This window comes from Phasianus colchicus, chromosome 3 (genome assembly GCF_987193195.1).
Source record: "Phasianus colchicus chromosome 3, bPhaCol1.hap1.1, whole genome shotgun sequence".
Taxonomy (NCBI): Eukaryota; Metazoa; Chordata; class Aves; order Galliformes; family Phasianidae; genus Phasianus; species Phasianus colchicus.
Window position 1 is genome coordinate 41,219,318 of NC_143438.1, and position 7,698 is coordinate 41,227,015.

Here is a 7,698-nt window from a genome sequence, read left to right on the forward strand (position 1 = left end):
CACCTCCTGGAGTTCCAAGGAGCGAACTGTAACTTAGGTGTGGTGTTTACGGTTTTTTCCTCACACTGAAAGCTAATAGGTGTCGTTTTAGCCTCTTGTCTTTGTGTGCTCCCCTCAACAAAAGGGAGGCGTGATTGGAGCATTTGCATTTGTTTAGGTATTGTGTACCCCTTTTTGGGAGGAGCGGTAAGGAGTAAGTGAGCTTTTGAACACGTGTACCTCCTCCTCCCTTAGTGTAGATCTTTCATTGTATTAAGAAATGAGTGACAATATTGCCAGTATGAAAAGTGAAGATGTGTTATTTGACCTTTTAGAAAAGCATGGTGCTTGTCTCTCTTTATCAGGGGTGGACTGGGCACGCCAAAATTGGCATAATTTGCAGTGTTTTGGACCGCATTAGTGTTTTACAGAATGAGGCTCGTACACGAGCTGGAAAAGGAAAGTTGTTTATTTGTGCCGTACTCGGGGCTACTTTAAAAGCTGCCGTGGAGTTCCAAAATGAAAAGCATTCGGCAGAACTCCAAACCATACAATCACTACGGGAATTGGTTAGAGTTACACAAGAATTGATAAAAACTCTGCAGAATCAAATAGTTAATCTCGAAGAACAATTAGAAAAAGAGAAATGTAATTTGGCTTTGATGCAGTTGTCTTTCAAGGAACTGTTAACATGTAAGGATACTACCAATACTGTCAACCGTAGTTTGCCTCAAGGAAAAAAAAAAAAAAAACTTTTCTTCAAGAGGGACTACAAGAAATAAAGGAAAGACTCGACAATTTAGAAGTCCCAATAGCCCCAGTGCGTCCTTTGATAAAAACCGAATATACTTTTGATAACGGCGAGGATCTAGATCCTCAAATGAAGGTTAAGGAAATTCCGTTCTCAGCCACCGAGCTAGCAAAATTGAAAAAAGACTTTAGCTGCTCTCCAAAGGAATCAGAAACAGAATATGCATGAAGGGTTAGTCTCACTGGTGGCGACCAGATTCGATTGATAGAAAAGGAAGCAGAAGGTTATTGGGGACCAGGAGTATTTCTAACTACCGATAACAATCGTGCTCCCTGGTCATTAACACAGAGGGCTACCTATTGGGCAGGTGGTCTCAACCCTTTAGAAAGGGGAGACCCTCTTGCCATTACTGGAACAACTGACCAATTAGTAGAGAGCGTTCAAAAGGCTGCTTGTCTCCAACTGATGTATGATAGAAAGTTGCAGCCACATCATGAATCACCCATGATGATGCCCGTTGATCCTGAGAGGATGACCCCTTTAAGTAGAGGGCTTCCGTAATCATGAATCACCCATGATGATGCCCGTTGATCCTGAGAGGATGACCCCTTTAAGTAGAGGGCTTCCGTAATCACTGAAACCCATAGGCATACAATTTCAAGCAAGGATACAAGCTGTGTCTCAGGGAGAAAGAACCCGGGCAGTGTCAGAAGAAATTGTAGACCCAACCATCTGCAGTCAGGATGCAAAGTATGGACGTGGGGGGAGATAGCCCAAGAGTTAATTAACTATGGGAGAAAATATGGGCTGGTGGTTTCTTCTTCCCCTAGTAAATTTGAACCAAGAGAAGTAAGACTCGCAGCGATCAGCCTTGCTCCCAGGCCACCTAGCCCAAAGCTCAGTGGGTCTGGAAGGGTCTCAATGCCAGTAAAAACTGGTAGGTGGAATATCATTCATAAATGTAAGTGTCTCTGGACAGTCAGGTTAAAGAAATTAGTTAAGTGGTGGCCAGAACAAAAGCTCAAGAATCTTGAGGAAAGCAAAACGCCAGGTCCTAGGGCCTCTCCCAGGGAACCTGAATGTCTGTCCAAGCCAGAAACCTGATGTCTTTGCCCCTCCCAAGTGAGCGGGGTTGGGGGGGGGGGGTGAAGGGTGGATGCATTAGAAAACTCACAACAAAGGGAAACACTTATCTCCCGGGCCAGCCTGTGTCGATTGGCTCAGCTAACCTGAGGCCAATTTCCCTAACCTTAATGGAATCCCTTAACAAATATCCTTAGAAGGCTAAGGACACCCCGAAAAAGGAATATAAAATTAACACTTGCTGAATTGTTCCCTCATTTTTTAACCATATTAACAAAGCCCCCCAAAAAGGGCAAGTCGGTGTCTTGCTTTATTTTTACGGAACACTCCTGTGGATCTTTACTGAACACAGAGAGGACTCCTAATAATTTGTGTTTTGTGACAGAAATATTGAAAATTTGATCATGCTAGAATGCTGAATATACCTCTTGATTACATTTCGTATTTTTGTTGCAAAGGCACTATGTTTTGTGTTGTTGTGGGTGTTAATGTTGTACCTCTATTTGTTATATTTATTTATTGTTGTGTGTTATTGGTTATTGTTAAATGTATGGTTATTGTCAAATGTCTCTTTTCACTTTCTACCTTTTATTCATTATATAATATTCGTGTCATCAGTCCTGTAGAGTCACGGGATGGTGTCTGTAGCAAGTTGATATTGTGTGCTGTTGCAACTCTTATGTTTGTTTCTTGTATGGTTCCATGTTTTATACAGTCTGTAGTATCATCTATGTACTTTGTAACTTCCTCTACTGATGGGGAAGTCAAGCACATCAGGGCCAAGCCTGAAAAAAACAGGGATGTAACTTTAACTGCACATCTTCATATTGCCTCCAGGCTTTTCACTATTTTATACTGAAGTACATAAATCTATAAAATGTTTTCAATCCTTAAAGAATGAATACTAATAAAATAATTATTATGTGTTCAGCAACTTGAGTTTAGAGGCTAAAAGTGACAAGTTCACAGTACTTTTTATTATGAAATCACCAATTCCAACTCCAGGAAATAGTGCAAATGAGAATTATTATAAAATATTAGATGTATGCAATGATATAACCTCATTTCTCTCAGTATGAAAATAAACATTTTCTAAAAGAGGGATTCCTTTTCCAGCAAAGTGAACATGTAAAAAAAGCTAAAAGTCTGTGGCATTTATTGACAATCTTTTGAAATGAAGTAACTTATTTAGCTAATGACACAAAAGCCTCTCTTGGTCTCTGTCCCATCTTTAAATTGTTTTAGTTTTTCATTCTCTCCGTACAGAAGATTATATTTTACTCTGTGTCAAAAAAAAGGTTTTAGGTGAGTCCAGACTAGAAGAAAATGAACTCATGTGCTCTGTGTAGAGAGAGCTTCCAAAAATGACAGAGAAACTAAGAGGAACAGAGAGGAGGTAGCAGGGATAAAAAAAAAAAAAAAAAAAAAAAATCTGATGGAAGAAATGCACAAAATACAAAGTGTGGGAAAGATAGGAAATATGAAGAAAAGGAACCATGAAAATAGGAGAAAAGAAGAAAGAAATGCAGATTTTAATGGAAATTTTGATGAAAGAAACCCGAAGCATATCCTTTCTTAGGTCTTCTATTATAGTTCTATGAGTAGGCACTGAGGACAGAATTACTTTGATATTAGTATTTCATGTTTCGCCTTTATCAGGGAAAAATAAAAATATTCCTAGAAGTACTGAATTTTATGAGCAATGAAGCCTAAGTACATTGGCTTTATTATTTAAAAAATCCCTGAAGCACACTCTGGATCCAGTGCTGAGGCCACACTACTTTGTATGACCCTACCTTCTTCTCCAATTTCTTTAGTATTACTATTTCATCTACACTATGAACAGTAAGATTTTATATACATTTTTGTTTCAGAGACACTTTATGGGGTTTGTTATGCTTGCTTTTAAACCCCAGGCCAGCAGCTGTTAAGATGAGAAGCAAATTTCCTTTTGTTTCTGTGGAGTAGGACTCCATTCCCATAAGGCTTCCCCTACTCCCAGTCAAGGCATGCTGTAGCCATCACATTTTAGGCTGCTGTATAGCATCTCAACCACACACACGCACAAAAAGAAACTGAACATATGTGACAGATTTTTTGGGGCTAAGTGACAACTTGAGTCAGTTCATTATCCAAGCTTAAGGGAAATTTGAGTTTACTTTTTATTTCAGTGTTTTCATTTTCTGGAACTTGATCAAAAAACAGATTATAAATATGAAGGCAATTTATCATGCAGATCATCATCTTATAGCACAGTGTAGCATTTGTTCAAGTAGTTGATTCTTACTTATTTACAATCTTTCTGTAGAGCCAGCTTACACCTTGGGACTGGCAAAGCCTTCCATTGTAATGTTCAAATTTAATTATGGAAAGCAATGGTAAGACACTATCATACACTAAAAATCAAGATCACCAATGGCAACTAAGAAAAGACTGAAAGAATTACCAGCTCAAATGTCAGGAAAATATAACTATAGAACTTCGAACCAGCAAACATACCTATAGTGTTATCTATTTTTAATTCTATTTTAATGAGGGATGTAATAGAAAACTCATCAGTGCTTAAAGCAGCATCTTTTTCATTGTCTTATGCTAGCTAAGCTTGATGGCTGAAGAAAAATTGTGCTGAAATGGACCGGATTAGAAAAATACATGTGCATATATAACTACTCAAAGTAAACTTAAGTTTGAATTATAATGACTGAAGGAAAATAGCCGTAGGCTGAAAAGATTAAAACAAACTGAAATCTCATTCCCCAAAAGTGATTAGTTCAGCAAGAAAACAATGCAGTTATTGTTTACTGGCTAGGAAGCATGGATTTATAGTGATGATAGAAATTAAAACCCTGTAGGGAGATCAATATGAACTAAAAAGCACATTTTAATTGCTAAGTAATGCAGACAGCTTACCATGAAACTTTGCTGATATAGAAACAAAAAATTTCTGTGGAGATGTGCATTCAGAAACAATTTTCTAACCTTTTGAAGTGATGTTTTGCTAAATATGTATGTTAGAAGGCTGAGAGTTTTTGAAAAGTAATAAAGGAGAAGTGGTTTTGATCATTTGACTAGTCAGATGTTAACACTATGTCATGGATGGCAATCCTGATTACCAGCACCAGTTCACTTTGATCCTCTCATGCCACAAAATATTAGTAAATTATGTGTCAATAAACAAGAATTGAATTTACTAATTATCTATGTTTGCTTGATATTGCACTGATATTTCATTAGACCTTATGAAGGACTTAACCCTTACCTCTCTGTATGTGGCTTTAGTATAAGACATCACTTATGTACATACGGTAGAAAACTATGCAGACTACACAGTGCTATTAATATGCCTACTGATCCAAAGTGTTCAATTCACCTCTAATGGCTTCATGTTGCAAGACTAGAAAGCAAATACACTCTGTATTATGCAATCTGTGCATCATTACTCTAAATTTCTGGTAGTTGAGAGTTCTGAATTCTAATATTTCCTTTGATATTTTCAAAACTGAACTTTCATTGAACAAATTTTCAAAAGTGAATTTTAACAACTGGAACTCCTCAATCATGAGGGAAGGAGGGAGGGAGGGAGACAGGGAAGGAAGGAAGGAAGGAAGGAAGGAAGGAACGAAGGAAGGAAGGAAGGAAGGAAGGAAACACAGGCCAGGAGGGAGAAGATGAAGAAAAAAAACCGAAACCTCTCTGGTAGATAAAATAAATATATTTTAAGAAGAGACAGCAACAGTAGTTCTTTGAATAGATTTAATGATTCTAAACTGCACAGGCAACTCAGAGATATTACTGTTAATAGGTACTTTAGAAATGATATTGTTAATATACTAGTTTAGGCAATGACAATTTTCTGATCATTACTAGTTCCCTGTTTAAGGTAATTACTACAAGTGACCCTAATCCCTGTAAGGACTTACTTTGTTAATATGAATCATCCAGCACCATCAGCAAACATGTCCCATATTCCTGTTGGTGTAATCCCATTTATTTGTCCAAAAAAAAGGAAGAAAGAAAACAAAAAAGTGAGAAAAAATCGTTAGCTGACATAAATTACCTCAGCCGGAATTACTTTTTTAAGTTGATTTACCCAGTTCATTGAAAGTCAATATTCACTTATTTATAAATTGGAAAATGCACTTGCTGTGGGAAAGAATAAATCATGTCTTTGGTTCTTACTTGAACAGATAAAAAAAAATGAACTAGATTCTTCCATGTAAGGGTATTGAGTCATGTTGCAGTGTCATTTGCAAAAGAATCCTAAGGCTGTGGCAGGCCAGCTTATCTTACTGTTGCCAGGTTTATTACTGCATAGTTTTGAATGTTTGACACTTTCTGAAGGATTTTAGAATGTCAGATCCTGACTGACAGATTTACTTGGTGACTTCTTTGCTTGTGAGTATATGACAGTTTGACAGGCATCCTTGGGGTTCATTTAATTATCTTATGCAAGTCTCCATACTGAATAATATTAATAACCATTTTACTTCATATGCACTGCAGCAGCAAACTTAAGCTGCCACATTGCATTCTATCCTACCTCCTCTGCTCACTAGCTCCGGGCACTTTTGTACTTTTCCCATCCCACATCCTTCAGCTAAAAAAAAATATTGGAAATAAAATATAGACATATATAGGCATAAAAAAAGTAACAGAGACAAGACAAATATTTGCATGATTCCTAAAGAAATTAAAATATCACCAAGTTTTGCAAAAAAAAAAAAAAAAAAAAAAAAGTGAGCAGAAATTCATAATGATGTTGAAATATTATTATAGAAACCCATTTTTAAAGGAAAGTAAAAGAAGCAACGTCACAAGGACAGACATTTTATTTCTAAATAAAAATTTTTTATTTTTAATTTTTATAAAAATATTTTATTTCTAAATAAAATGTGCATAAAACCATTGCTATTATTATGATTATTATTGTGTTATTATTGTTATTGTTAGTTACTGTTTGCTACTATGAGTTCTGCAGCAAGTTAAAAGAGTATACCTTTGCCCAAATTTAGGCAAATGCAGACTTTTTCCAATTATGGCAGGTGTGTTACCTTTTGTAGTGTTAACACACTTAGAACAACTACTGTTGATGAAGTGTGGAAGATGTGATTTATAGAGCCATTACGTAGTTAACATGCTTTTGAAACATGTAATAACAATTCTGAAGTACAGAATGCGGAAACCTTGCACCCACTTTTGCTGGATGAGAGTTACGTTTTGTCTTTTCCAGCAACTCACTTATTTCTCCCTTCTGCAAAATCCTTGCTGTATTTATAGCAACACTTCAGAAAGCAAGGGAGGCTTTAGTTTAAAGACTCAAAGGTACTCAAACACCAAGCACATCACATGAGCTTTCCTAGCTAGTGTGGTGGGAAGTGAAGATGAGAATAGTTAATAATTCAACATTCAATTTTTTTCAATCACTCTGAGAAAACATTGTCAATAAAGAAGAATTTGAGAGGAAAAACAATTCTGTTCTCATAAGCTATAAATACTTGTCTTGGGAAGAAACTGTATTGAAATGGTTATAACTGCTACTCTTCTTCAGAATACCTAACATAAAAAAAACTAACATAGGATGTCCTAGTAACAACCTCCTGTTCTTGTTTTTTTTTTTTTTTTTGGCTTAAGAACAAAGCACTTAGGATTGGATGTTTGCCAATGCTCTTTTAAAAACAAAAGGATATTTTTCTTGTCGTGATAAGGACCTATCTTTTTTTTTTTTTTTCCTTTTCAGAAGTGTGATCCAGTTCCCACGTCCTGATCCACAGAACTTCTATTTCTGTGATTTACTAGAGTGGTGTGCTGCTACGCCAAAGCCCATAGAATGAACCACCACCCAGGAAATGTCACAGTTGTGCATGAAATAAGGTATTAGCAAATCT

At 36.5% G+C, this 7,698-nt stretch overlaps 1 pseudogene; it reads left to right on the plus strand.

Annotated features, from left to right (window-relative positions):
- The first annotated feature begins 259 nt into the window (after window positions 1–259).
- LOC149918533 (uncharacterized) lies at window positions 260–1,834 on the plus strand (annotated as a pseudogene).
- The last annotated feature ends 5,864 nt before the right edge of the window (window positions 1,835–7,698 follow it).